Source organism: Typopeltis vanoorti, chromosome 7, assembly GCF_054136105.1.
Source record: "Typopeltis vanoorti isolate ZY-2024b chromosome 7, IOZ_Tvanoo_1.0, whole genome shotgun sequence".
Taxonomy (NCBI): Eukaryota; Metazoa; Arthropoda; class Arachnida; order Uropygi; family Thelyphonidae; genus Typopeltis; species Typopeltis vanoorti.
Window position 1 is genome coordinate 81338766 of NC_143555.1, and position 13615 is coordinate 81352380.

General features: G+C 33.5%; 1 protein-coding gene across 2 annotated transcripts in view; it reads right to left on the reverse strand.

Moving 5' to 3' along the window:
- The window catches only part of LOC150104811 (uncharacterized), a 46442-nt gene extending 34680 nt beyond the window's left edge, over positions 1 to 11762 (reverse strand). For both annotated transcript variants that reach the window (XR_016548596.1, XM_090396203.1), the window contains exon 1: positions 11339 to 11762. The gene's annotated coding sequence lies outside the window, so the exon portion shown is untranslated. The remainder of the gene's footprint in view (positions 1 to 11338) is intronic.
- Between the last annotated feature and the right edge of the window lie 1853 nt (positions 11763 to 13615).

Here is a 13615-nt window from a genome sequence, read left to right on the forward strand (position 1 = left end):
TTACAATCATATTGTAATAATGTTAGTACAAAACCGAAAATCATTTGAAATCATATTATTATTTTCTCAGAACTTCTTTAGTAAATTTCTTTTAAAAAAGGAGGAGCGGGAGGTCACACGAGTCGGTCAGTCAATAAGTAAATACAGAAGATGCTTTCAGAGATTCTACGAGTTTCAACTTCCAGTGCGATACATCGTTTAGGTACCTCTTAGAAAGACAATCAGCCTACTGGCCTAATTGGATAGCAGGTTCAGTTAAACCTCATACCTGTAGGCAGGAGTTAACTCTTTCGTCGAATTTTTATTAAAATTTTCATATCATCACTCTCATTCTGCCTGCTTGATCAAAAAATTGAACCCGGATAAATTTTAGTTCATGAAGTCCTAGTTTTTTCTTGTGAGGTTGCAGTTATCTTTCAGTTCATTCATATTCTCGTAGTTGCTTTCAAAAGCATAAAAACGTATACTTTGTAGTGTTTGATGGGCTGGCAATTTTTATGGAGATATCAGTATTAAATATTAGTGTTAAGAGTCTTTATATTCTGTTTCATTGTGCGTAGGAGCTACCGCTGTTGTTGATAAGCATTTTATAACATTTTCGATCACATCCGTTGAACATTTTTTTATTGTTGGTTTGTTTCGTGTTGTTTTAGGCACTTTCTTTCCTTAATGATCACCCTTATCTCTGATTGCTAAGGCCTTGATGACACCTCCTATTTGAGGATTATGGTACAGACGTGTAACAATCGAGACCATTTTGCAGGTATCGATTGGTAACGTGTGTCACTTTCCTGAAAGCCAAGTCAATTATCACACCTGTTTCCATTGATAACAGGTGTCTAGAAATGGTAACTGTTGATTATTTTCAATTTCTACTGGAAACTTGAGTTCTGTTATTATGATCGATATTAACATATCAGCATACAGTTAAAGCTGTTGTAATGAGTACTACATATAATGATGTCAGTGGTTGCGAGCGTTTTTGTATGCAATGGTAGGTGGAATAGGGTTGACTATTTGTTATAGTGAAAACAAGCACCTTTGTCTGTTTTCCGTATTTACATAAATGACATCTGCCAATGTGGCCTAATCATTCGTCGTGAACTACAGCATAACTGAAGTAACATGAAATAACTGTTCGATCCGGAACTTCCCCTTAATCATATTCGCGACCAAATTAGGGTTAAAAGTGCTTATTTTAAACTGTTTATTTTTATTTATTCATTTTGCGTTGATTCATTCTGCAGCATCGAATTCACGTGCGCCAATTATTCTCCGAAAGGATTATTGATTTTCTATTGTTTTCTTAATGTAATGTCCTTTGTGAAACAAATTTTATTTACACATATCAAAAGTGTCAAAATAATATAAATTAATTATATGGAATATCACTTGCATTCTCTTTTCACTAACATCTGCAGGATGAATATCTTCGGTTATTAAACTTCTTTCTTTTGTGATTCGATTGCGAATTGTCAGTAAGATAACTAAGCTGTTTATTTTAATTATACTTATTGCGATATAACTGGTAATATCAAAGAAACTTAATTACTGTGTTTGCTGCTTGATTCTGGGGAATTTTTCCTTAAACATTGACTAGACTAGTATCAACCAACTGTTTTCAATTCTCGTTATAACGAACTTCTAGTGCATCCGGATGTTATCTCTCCTTTTGGTAACAGATTTAGTATGGATATTTTTTTCGTTACGCCTACGGTTGTCTTAAAAACAATTCGCATGAAATAGATGGGCTACACGTAAACACACAGAACTTTTCCTTTCTAGGCCTTGTTTTACTGCTAACGGATTTTAAAAGCAGATTTTTTTATTTTATTTTTTATTTTTTCATCTTCTGGGTGGGCAAAATAAGTAATTTGACAGCGAAAGACATACTGCATATCCCTTTCATTAATCATTTGTTGTCACATCGTTAATGATAAACACATCTGAGCGATTATTTACAAGATTCTGTCTTTAATAAATCGCGATGCGAAGTATTGATACTAGTCTAGTTCAAAGGTGAGGCGAAATCCCCCATCCGAACTTGTTTTATTACTCAGATAAGCATTTAAGACTGATGACATGGGAGAAATCCTCCTTTGGTACTATACAACACTCCCACTTTGGAAACGCAAGTTCCCAAAGGAAAAGAGAATCTATGATAAACAAATAAGGCCCCCGACGTCGTCCGACACACACACACACACACACACACACACACACACACACACACACACACACACACACACACACACACACACACACACACACACACACACACACACACACACACACACACACACACATCCTTGTCTTTACCGATAAGCAAGCGATAAAAATGTTACAGATAAACATTGACCTATATATAAAATGTTATCGCTTTCCCCCACCCTTGCTAAACATATCTTAAACTTAGAGAATAAACAGAAACGCTCCCACTTGAAGAAACACCCTGATAAATGCATTAATAGGCTTCAACTACAACACTCCGCCATTTGTAATACAATGGGAAAAAGAAGAAAACACCATGTGCATTGATAATGGATAAATATCAAAGGTAATTGACCACACAGATTTGCGTATTGGCTGTGGCGGTTCACTTGCAGCCACAAAGTCGAAAAGCACTTTTCGAACTTCAGCCACATTATTAATGTGGTATATATAACAGTAATGAGCCTGAGAAAACATTAGGGAGGAAAAATCACGACTGGTGTTGCAAATTCTACTTAGAGGAAAAGGAAGATATTAAATACATACATATATATATTTAACCTTGGTTAAAATACACATTTTTTATTAGCTCGAAACGAACAATATGTTTACACTTTAAAATGCGTATTAATACATGTTGCGTATAACATAAAACCATAGAATTTAGAATTTACATAAAATAAAACAAAATAAAACTTTCACACACAGATAGATAGATAGATTATGATATACAAATATAAAGATACATAATATAATATGAAACTAGTGACGTGGATAAGCAGGTGGTTATCGGATACACATCGAGAGTAGTTTATAGAGGAGTAGAGTCCAGGAGGCGTGTCGTGATGTGGTGCCGGATTCTCTACTTGGGCCATTGCTATTTAAGTTGTACATTAATGATATAGGAAACGATAAGGGGAAATGTTCAGTTGTTTGCTGATGAGATAAAATTGGGTAGCGTAATAGTTAATAAGGATGAGGCAGAAACAGTATTGGACAAAGAAAAATGGCTACTAGTTTAATGTATCAAAGCGTAAGGATTATTATTATAACATTTTAGAAAGAATATTACAGATTTTAAACGATTACAATCTGTGTACTACATTGATGAAACTGGGCTCCAAAAATTAATGAGGTTAAGGATTTAGGGATGATAGTGGACTCTAAGCTGAAGGTCAGAGGTCATATTGCAATATATTGGGGTGGGATTTTTACTGAATTTTTTATTTTATTTTATTTTCAGTACATGCCTAGTGTTGGGAAAACTAAGGTCATCCCTGGAAATTAAGTAAGAACGTAGTTAGCAAGGGTGTGTGAGGACTAGAGTTTTTTCCCTTAGAGAATGGTGAATGAGTGGAATGGCTGTCAGAATGTTTCTTTTTTTTTTCTTTCTTTCTTTCTTTTTTTTTTTGTGAACACGTTGTCGGTGAATGAGTTAAAGCAAAATATGGCAGGTATTGATGGTAAGCATTGATGTTAGTGCACCTCCCGGTATGAGTCTACAGACACTATGGAGGTTCCCATATGATGCTGATGATAATAATATTTCGAGCCCTCTGCATAATTTAATTGTAATATTATTATAGTTATGTAATATGTATTATTATAGTTATGTAATATGTATTATTATAGTTATGTAATATGTATTATTATAGTTATGTAATATGTATTATGATTTCAACGTGTAAAGATATATGGTATATTTTTAGACTGCTGGAAAATAGTTTCAACTATTTGAAAGGGGTGCGTTATTTTAATATTTTATACATAGGGTGCATTGTTATTTTCTAATAAAAACAAATTTTGTTTATATACTGTATTTTGTAATGTAACAATACCATGCATGCTGTCATATACATTTTAAACTACAAACTAAGCGATAAGATAAAATGCTTTTATCTTAAAATTTTATATTTTAAGATAAAAACTTAATTACAATCTATAATTTTAAAATTATTATCTTAAAGGATCCATCAGGATGTGACACATCCACACACACATTTTTCGTTCTCCACCCTAGGCAGCAAATTACCTTTAAGATTTTTAATATAATAGATGCGTGCAGACTTAAACAAATATACAATGCATATACAAACTGACATTATACTGCAACATAATATCTCTTCCATTCAGACTCATTCGTTACAGACAAGATGCACTAGGAATTAATGCACGTGCCTATAAATAAGAGTTCGACTTGATAAATTATTTAAAGGCTGCATTGAATTTGTGATAGTCGTCATAAGGTTGCTACAGAGAATAATAAGTGTGTGTGTGTGTGTGTGTGTGTGTGTGTGTGTGTGTGTGTGTGTGTGTGTGTGTGTGTGTGTGTGTGTGTGTGTGTGTTTTATTCGGACTGTCTCCTAGCTATAGTAGCCAAACAAGTAAATGTGAACATGCACAATAATAAAGATAATAAAGGATTTAAAACCATAATCCTACATAATTATATAATTATTGCCATCTTAATATTCCTTTACTGTTTGGCTGGTGATTGTCTTCTCTTGTACCAGAAGAAGTCATATGTTACTAAGATGAAACTAGTAGTGTCTCCTAGTAAACTTTTTTTTTTTTCTGTGAAGGAAGGAACAACCTTCCTTCCTCCCAGTCTGCGACCATCAACTGTTCAAGAAACAAGTCTCCTTAGCCCCTTGCCCACACACGACCATGATGCATTGTATATTTTGCAACCTTTCGTGTGTAGGTTCGATGCGTGCGTTTGGAAAAAGAAATAAATACCTGACTGCATTACGGTTGGCACTGTTTAAAAAAAAAAAAAAAAAAAAAAAATTCAAGTGTTAACTGTATCCAGTTAGCACTAAACTATATGAAACATGCAAAATATGCTTCGTGAAATTTCCTGTTTTCCTAAAATCAATCCCAGAACTGTTAAAAAACGAATCGTTTTACGTATCGCTGCAAGAAGAGATAAAAAAATAGCAGTTATTGTTCACGAGGAAAATGATGCAGAATAGTATCAATCAGGATGAACTCGCAGTTCTTGAAGAGCTATCTGATAGGCCTAATACTGCCTTTCCAGTTTATTAAATTTATTATATGAGTGTTTAAATGTTATGGACAGATTAATAACGTATATTAACTAAAGTTATTAAAATAAAGACTATTAATTTATAAGAATTATAAAGTCAAAATATTAAAAGGCATTATTCTATATTTTCTCGGGTTTTTTTATATCAAAGTTGTTACTGATTTAGGGATATCTGTTTGCTATTTTATTTAATAATAATAATAATAATAATAATAATAATAATTATTATTATTATTATTATTATTATTATTATTATTATTAGATGGAATTTGGTTATTTCTGACAAAGTAGAGTAAGAGAAAGCCTAATCCGAAAAATAATGTTTTGTAATTTATCAATAAACTCTTAATATTCTTAGTATAGTGCTAAAATATCCATAAACAAATATAAAAATGTATTAAAAATGGGCTCGCAGTGCTCTTAGAAGGATGACCTGAAACATCACAAGATCACAGAGCAACATAAGATGGAGCTTGCCGCACAGTTGCGAAATTGGATGCCAGTCTTAATCGAGTGGATAGCGTATGCAACTTCAACCAACAGGTTGCGGTTCAAATCTCACTGTGGGCACAGATATTTGTAAATGCCGTTTAGGTAGTAGAAGAATTCATCGCTTGGTGTGAGACTATTACCTTGCTTATCAGATACCTGAAGTTGCTCCTCGAAAAAAAACATAATAATAATAAAATAAAATAAAATTTCATGTGTTGTCTCTAAAGCAACTTTCCGGATTATCTAACCTGACTCATCGCTGTCTGTTCGAAATATTCCTCGTATGCTAGACAAGAATCAAATCCAGGGATAAGAGGGGAAAAAGGGAGAAAAGATGGAAAAAATCTATAACAAGGTTAAACCAGTCATTTATGTTTAGAGGAGAGTTCATTAGTCGTATTATCGGTTTTCTTTTAGAAACGAATCATGGCATATAGTTCGTCAAAAATAAGATGCGAAATGGCCATGCCACTTCTGAATTTATAACGATGTGAAAATTGTAAATGGAAATTCCTGTAATAGAAAAACTGATGCTTTGCACTGTTAGGTAAATATCTCGACAACCTCCAATGCTACGAACATCTCTATGAGAAGGAGAAAATTGTGCGCAGCTCGCTTTATAACAATTTTCCACGCACAAGCCAGTAAAGCTGCCCAGAAAAATCGCTATCGTGAAGCTGCTTCAGTTCTCCCGGGATAGCTGTAATGCCTCTGGTTCTTAAATTTCTACTGTTTGTCAACATTTCTGATGAAATCTCGGACGATCTTGCATTACCTTCATCTTTTTTTTTTCTCTCTCTTAATAATGTCATTATTCATATTATTAAAACAATAATATTTTATATAAAAATGTTAATGGTAACGTTTTTGCAACCGCAATTACTGTTTAACAAGAAAATTAATACCAAACAGGTAAAGCACGCATCTCCTTTGTACACTAGTATTTCCTATGCTTTTTTGTTTAAGACGATGTTACCAGAATAAAACTATATTACCTTTAAAAATACTGAAATTGTTCATATTCATAATAATCAGTAATGAATTACAAGGCTCACATACCTTGTAATCCATTGTAATGAAAATACATCAGAATTGGTAGCAATCTTCTATCACAGTCTGATAGAAAGAAATTACAGAAAGAGTTATAAGAATATTTGGGTATTGAGACCTCGAAGAAGCCCTACTTATTCTGTTTACTGAGACATCGTAGTTGGATTAATATGCAGAACAACAGACCAAACACACTGAGATATCAGTGTGTTTGGTCTCAACTGCGTGTGAACTCGGGCCATTTTGGTCTACATTTTGTTCTTTAACCTGTATTAAACCGATAAGAGCTTAGTAAAATAGTAAATAAATAAAATAATAACAAGATTTCCCTTGACGATATTCGAACTCAGGTTTTTGTCTTCGAAAAACGTGTGTGCTACTCATGAAATTTAGTATTTAATCTTTACTCAAATGTATTACTTCGATTCAAGTTTAGTTTAAATTACACACGTAAACATTAAACACCATTATCCGAAACCTTACTACTGCTAGCAATAGTTGAAGGCATATAATTATTTAATGAGTTATGCCATAGTCCAACAGTGCTTTTGTTGCACAATAAACTCAAGACTTGGATTCTAGAACTAATATGAACCTTTCATTTTTAATATGACAGTACAACGTTCAGTTTTTGTTACTGATTCAGTGGAACATGGCACATAGGGGGTACCGGGCTATGAGCCCAAAGGGTCTTTTCTCACAGGTCTCAATAATAATAATAATAATAATAATAATAATAATAATAATAATAATATATTATTGTTTATCATTATTATACGGTATTAAAAGTTAACAGCGAACACATATCAGAAGTTGCCTCTGAAATGGGTTTCACGAATCATTTCATTTGATAAAAATGTCAACAGCGCATATAAATGTACAACGATACGATTTTAAATTGGGCTACATGCACTTGCGAGAAAGTTTTTTTTTGTAGGTTTGCTGCTACTACCAGTTCTGTTTCTATCATGTTTTGGATATTCTAAAATTCAAATTTTGGTTAGATTTAAAAGCTTATCGGTAGCACTTTGTCGTAATTTATTTGAATTTATTATGATATAGAACATTTAAGGGTGTATATGCTATGTTTTTAAAATTTTAGTAAGTATCTTGCCAGCCTGATTGGCCGAGTGGATAGCATCTTTCTCCAACAGGTCATGGATTCGAACACCGTAGGAATGGATACCTGTGAATGTCTTTAGGTAGGAGATGAATTTTATCTCTCAGTATGTAAAACACCACTGCCCTACTAATCGAAAGGCTGAAGTAACAACAAAAAGTGTTCCGCATTTGATTATATAATCTCGTATCTTATCCACGGTGTTATTAATAATGTACCATGTAGGGTTTACACGTTTCGTGAATGAGATCCACATAAAATAAAGGGAGAGAAAACATTGAAAATACAGTATTGAATTATAGTTTATAAGTAAAATATGAGTTACATTATTATTTCTCAGAGAATGAAATCATTTATTGGTAAAGAATGAAAATGACATCAGTATGCCTGATGTCATTTATACATATATAGATCAAGAGATAAACAGCCGAAGATTGGGAATGATAATTTCAACAGGAAAATAGAAAACAGTGGCTTTTAAAGACGAAAACTCAAATGAAGATGAGAAGGATATGAATAAGAAATTATTAAATAATCAAAAAAAAAAAAAAAAAAACAATAGCAGTGATAAATTCTGTGCTTTAAACCTAACCTAGTGCAAAGACTGACCAGATAGTTTGCAATACATTTCTTATTTCCTTTACTTATTTCCGGACAAAAAAAAAAAAAAAACTACAGGAGAAAAACAACCAAACAAATCTACCCTAATTTGATCATTAAGGAAAAATAGTGAATGAATTAAACCAAGAACCAGTAATGAAAAAAAAATAAAGAAATATAAACATATTCAGATGAAATATATTAAAAGAATGCAAACATAAAGATTGCGTCCTTCAACATAAACCAGTCAGGAAGAGAGAAAAAAGGCCAGACTATCCTTAAAGAACGACTATTAAAGCTTATGAGACAAGATCAGATCATAATAGACCTAAATTGATTAAAGCATGATGTAATATGATTTAAAATTGAATGTGTGATTAAGGCAAAAACGAAAAAAGAAATACGACATAGATAATTACTAATTAAACTTGTAAATAAGCAAGTGTTTTAATATTTTTCTTTTTAATGCTTTTGACAATTTCGTAAAACTTTTACTTACCAATACGTTTTGACGGTTACTGCTGATTTTGTGTTCTCATGGACTGCTGAGTGAATATGCATGTGAAAAATGGGGAAATAATAATGGAAACTCTTTGGCTTCCATTATTATATTGTTGCCTAATGTTCTACAAATAATTTTTCTTCAAAATATTCGTATGGTACTGCTAGCAACTACCAAAGCATTTGGTTTAGAACCGGAACCATTTAAGAATCCAATGTGGCATAATAAAACATATGGTCGTCAAATAGGTATCCATGTTATCCTGACAGTGTATATGTAGCCTTCTGCCAACATCACCTGTCGCTGTAATTACCTTTCAAAGACCAGCTGTGGCTTCCAAATATTGCTGCTTCAGAGACGTTCAGCCAATAGATAAGGGGCAAAGGTGACGAGAAGTGCTTCTGCTGAACAGCTGATGGGGGATTTCCCAATCCATCTGCTCACAAAAACTCCTATCATTTGGAGTTTTATTTATATGTCGTATTCCTGGCATATTTAGATAATGCTGGGGGAATTATTAAGACATTTTTAGCATAGGTATGAGTAATAATAGTCTGAGGAGCATTCATTTAAAAATAAAATAAAATAAAAGACTGATGTTCTACAAAGCGGTTAGTTTCTTTGTTTTATTTGTTTCATTAAAAATATTTGTTTAATTTAAATCCGACTTTTATACATTATATGTAGTCTATATATATTCAGACATAATTGACTAAGAAGACATTCGTAAATTAAAGATAAAAATGCATTACTTCAACGTTAGTATCACCTCTGAGTCTGGCTCGCACTAATGAGACCTCAATAAAGGTCGGAACCGGTCTGGGTAGTGACCCTTCCCATAATGCATGTCCGCAATGAGATGTGTTTTGCATTATGGGATACTAAGGCAAGTGATGTGAAGTCATTAACTTCTTTATACGAGTTGCCCCACTCCTGAAAATAGATCAGGCGCAAACTTGTTTGCTTACACTTGGATAAAGGATTAAACCAAGTATATAATTTCTTGGTATCTTTAATTTATAGTATAACTAAGTGGAAAAACTTCCAAAGACATTCGTAATATTTACAATCTCAGTAATCAAGTGATTATTTCAAATTGTTATTTTTATTGTCTTTCGGTTTTACAAGTTTAATTACAAGTTTAATTGTCGGTCTTTCGGCAGGCAGGTACAAGTGCACAGATTAAGCAGGTGGAAATACTGAGATTTGCTATAACTAATGATATCTTGCACAAATTGTTCACATGCCTACCAGAACACCAGGTAAACTTAACTGCTTCTCCAAAACCCTAGATATCTTCCTCCAGAGTGACCTTCTAATTATACAATGTTGATTGTCCCATAGACTCTTCAGAGTACAATCTAGTGTTGATTTCTTCTTACCAATGTGAGCAACCATTCTCATCCACATGTTGCCTGATAGTATAATATGCCAAGTGGAATGGATGATCTTCATGAATTCTGTGCCCCATTCACTTGGTTGGTTGGATTATTGGGTTCAGTCTTCTGATCCAAACATCTGTACTGAACGTATCCCTGAAGGAATTCTTATTGGTATGGAAATATTTATTCTTCATTCCTCTTTAAATTAGCGTCCATTATTGCTTGGTTTTCCAAGAAGTGTACAAAAATTGTACAAGAGAAGAATTAGGCATATCGCAATGGCTTCATTGAAATCTGCATCTTTCGTTTATAACAAAGCCCAAAATAGCTGAAAGCAAGCTATCACTACATCGAAAATTGATTGTGAAATTACTAAATACAGGATGCTTGCATCGTGTCCAAATGGATTATGTTTTCTGTTCTCTTGTGAAAGTATTTGGCGCAACTGTGCTTCCACCTGTTTTATTTGGGTTGTTCTATTAAATCGTTTCCCACTCCCATTGAAAAAGCTAATCTTCCAGCTTCTTACTCGTAGTTTACTCTAATTCTTGCACAGACGATACTGGTAAATGTCCTTCTACCATTCCTAACACACAACATGCAGTGACTCCCCCTTTAATTTTTTGCCAGAAAAAGATTAGAAGAATCATGTCTCAACTGAATACCAAAGAAAAAAAAAAGGAGGGGAGGGGCTCCTGATCCTGATGCATTTTCTCCACCTGTTTTCAAGGTTTGTGTTTCAGAATTGAACTCCTGTTCTATGTCGCAGTTTTATTCTCTTCTTTTCCACTGGTATCTATTCTACATCCTGACAATTAGCCAATATTCAATACATTCCTAAGAAGAAGAAGAACAACAAATCTTTGCTATCTAATTACACATCTAATTTCACTTCGGTTCTTTCTAAAATAATGAAGAAGATCAATACTCACCTTCTACGCTACCTCGAAGTCTCTCATCTAAGAAATGAGATTTCCCACCGCCGATTAACGGGATATTCTAGCTTATGTCACCCACTTTGGGATAAATTCGTTGGAAAAGTTTGCAGAATCTCAAATGGTTGCTCTTGTTATTTTTAAGATATTTGAACGGGTTTTCGGTAGACTGCTAATTTGAACGGGCTATCGATAGACTGCTAAATAACACTCACATGTAGGCGCATTTCTCAAAATAATCATCTGTTGGATTAATTTTGTTCGTCCACACGCATAGACAGACTGTCTTGAAATTTGGTATTTGGATCTCTATTAAAATTTATCGGGTCAACTGACTTTAAATCGGACTATTATTAATAAGTGACAAAATTGTTTTATTTGCAGTACATATTGCAATAAAATAAAATTTTAAAAAAAGAGGGATCTATGTTCATTTGTTCTAATAAGGAATGGTCTCTCAAACACACCTTTTTACGATGGTCTACGACTCTACGATCATTCAGTTTTACTTGTTTAAATTCCAGCCCGTCTCAAATTTTATTAAACTTTGAAATCGCTGAGGTTGAGAGTATCTGACGCGGAGTGATAAACCCAGTTGTGTTATTCGATCTGTATCTTCCGTAGTGGTATCGACTTAAGGATAACCCAAGCATACTTCATTTCCGGATATAAAACGTTTGTCTGTAACTCGATATGCTTGCATAAAATAAATATGTTTTAACATGAGCATACGGCTGAGTACAATTCTTTCGGGAGATTCAGCCAATTCATTTAACCATTTCCATTATTCATTTCAATCGCTTTCTCTCTCTCTCTCTCTCTTTAATCGTTTCTTATCACCTCTTCACTATAGCGCGATGCAGGTTTTCTTCTTTTTTGTTATTAACTTTCGCTGCTGTATATCAGTAGGAAGCACGATTACCTTTGGCTGACTCAGCAGTGATGTGAAGCTGGTGCCTTCGTCAGATACTGAAGACTGTCCAGCAGGCAGATTTCAGGGCGATAGTTTTTTTTTTTATTTTTATTTTTATTTTTGTTTCACGACTGAGATCAAGAACGTCTCAGTTACTTAACACTAATCGGATTACTTTTAACCAGAAGTTATTGAAGCGTGAAATTCAACGAAGAGTAAACTTTTTGATGGCGACGTTGGGTAAAATTGTACAGGAAATGAGAAAACAAGCCTATATAAGTATCACAAGAAGAAACCATTCTGATTTTATAGTTTTTATGCAGTTGTTTGGGTAGCTGGCCTCAGTCTTATGCTCTGACAGGAAGTTACTATTCTGGCAATTGTATTTTTGCAAACACAACAAGGTCACTCTTATCTTCCTTCTTCGTACGTATTTAATCCTTCTACAGACGAATTTGTTCTTATTTTTTCCTCCTTATGATGGCTTCGCAAATAAATGCTTCCTTATAGTTATCATCAATAAAATTTCTTTAATAGTTTCCTTCATATTTTGATTCTTTTAATTTTGTTTCCTCAACTTCCAATTAATAAATGTACATGTTCATGGGTTTGCATAAAAATCAGAACTGCAGCAGGAATACCTCAAACAGAAAACTCCATTTAAGGTTCGCTCCACGTGCCTGGCGCTGTCATGTTTCGTGAGTTTAATTTTAGCTGTTGGTGTTCTTAGTATTATATCTTAGCTCAAGTTCCAAATTTAGCCCAAAAATTGAATCGAAGTTAACAGAATTAAAATAAAATAAAAATTGAAAATCAAAATGATAAAATATACGAAGAAATTAATTAAAATTTGACGCACTTGATTATAACAGCGACATGAAATCTGATATTTAAAAAAAAAAAAAAAAAAAAAAGCGTCTGTAAATAACAGAATTGACGATCCTCGTTTTCGGATGTCCTCAGTTGTTATTGTGGAAGAAATTAAATAGTTGCGTGTCATAAAAGATGCTATTACAGATTAGAACTTCGGTTTGCCACTGATTGAATATGTCGACTACTTAGGAATTGCTGAGGAAACAGAGCAATTACATGTTACAGAATTGCCTACATTAGAAAATTAAACTATTTGGAAGTGACGAGAATGTTTTGTGAAGAGAAACACAAAATAGCGAATAAAAATAACTACATCCTTTTCATTTCCCAAATGGAAAATGTGGAAAACTCTTTTAGCCCTAACTTTTGGAAACCGGTAGGCAGTCGAACGCCCTTTAGTCATCGGGTAAGTGAGTTTATATCTTCCGATGATTTGGAGATCACGAGTGATGAGAATATGGTAGATTTCTCTGCCACTTCATGTGCCT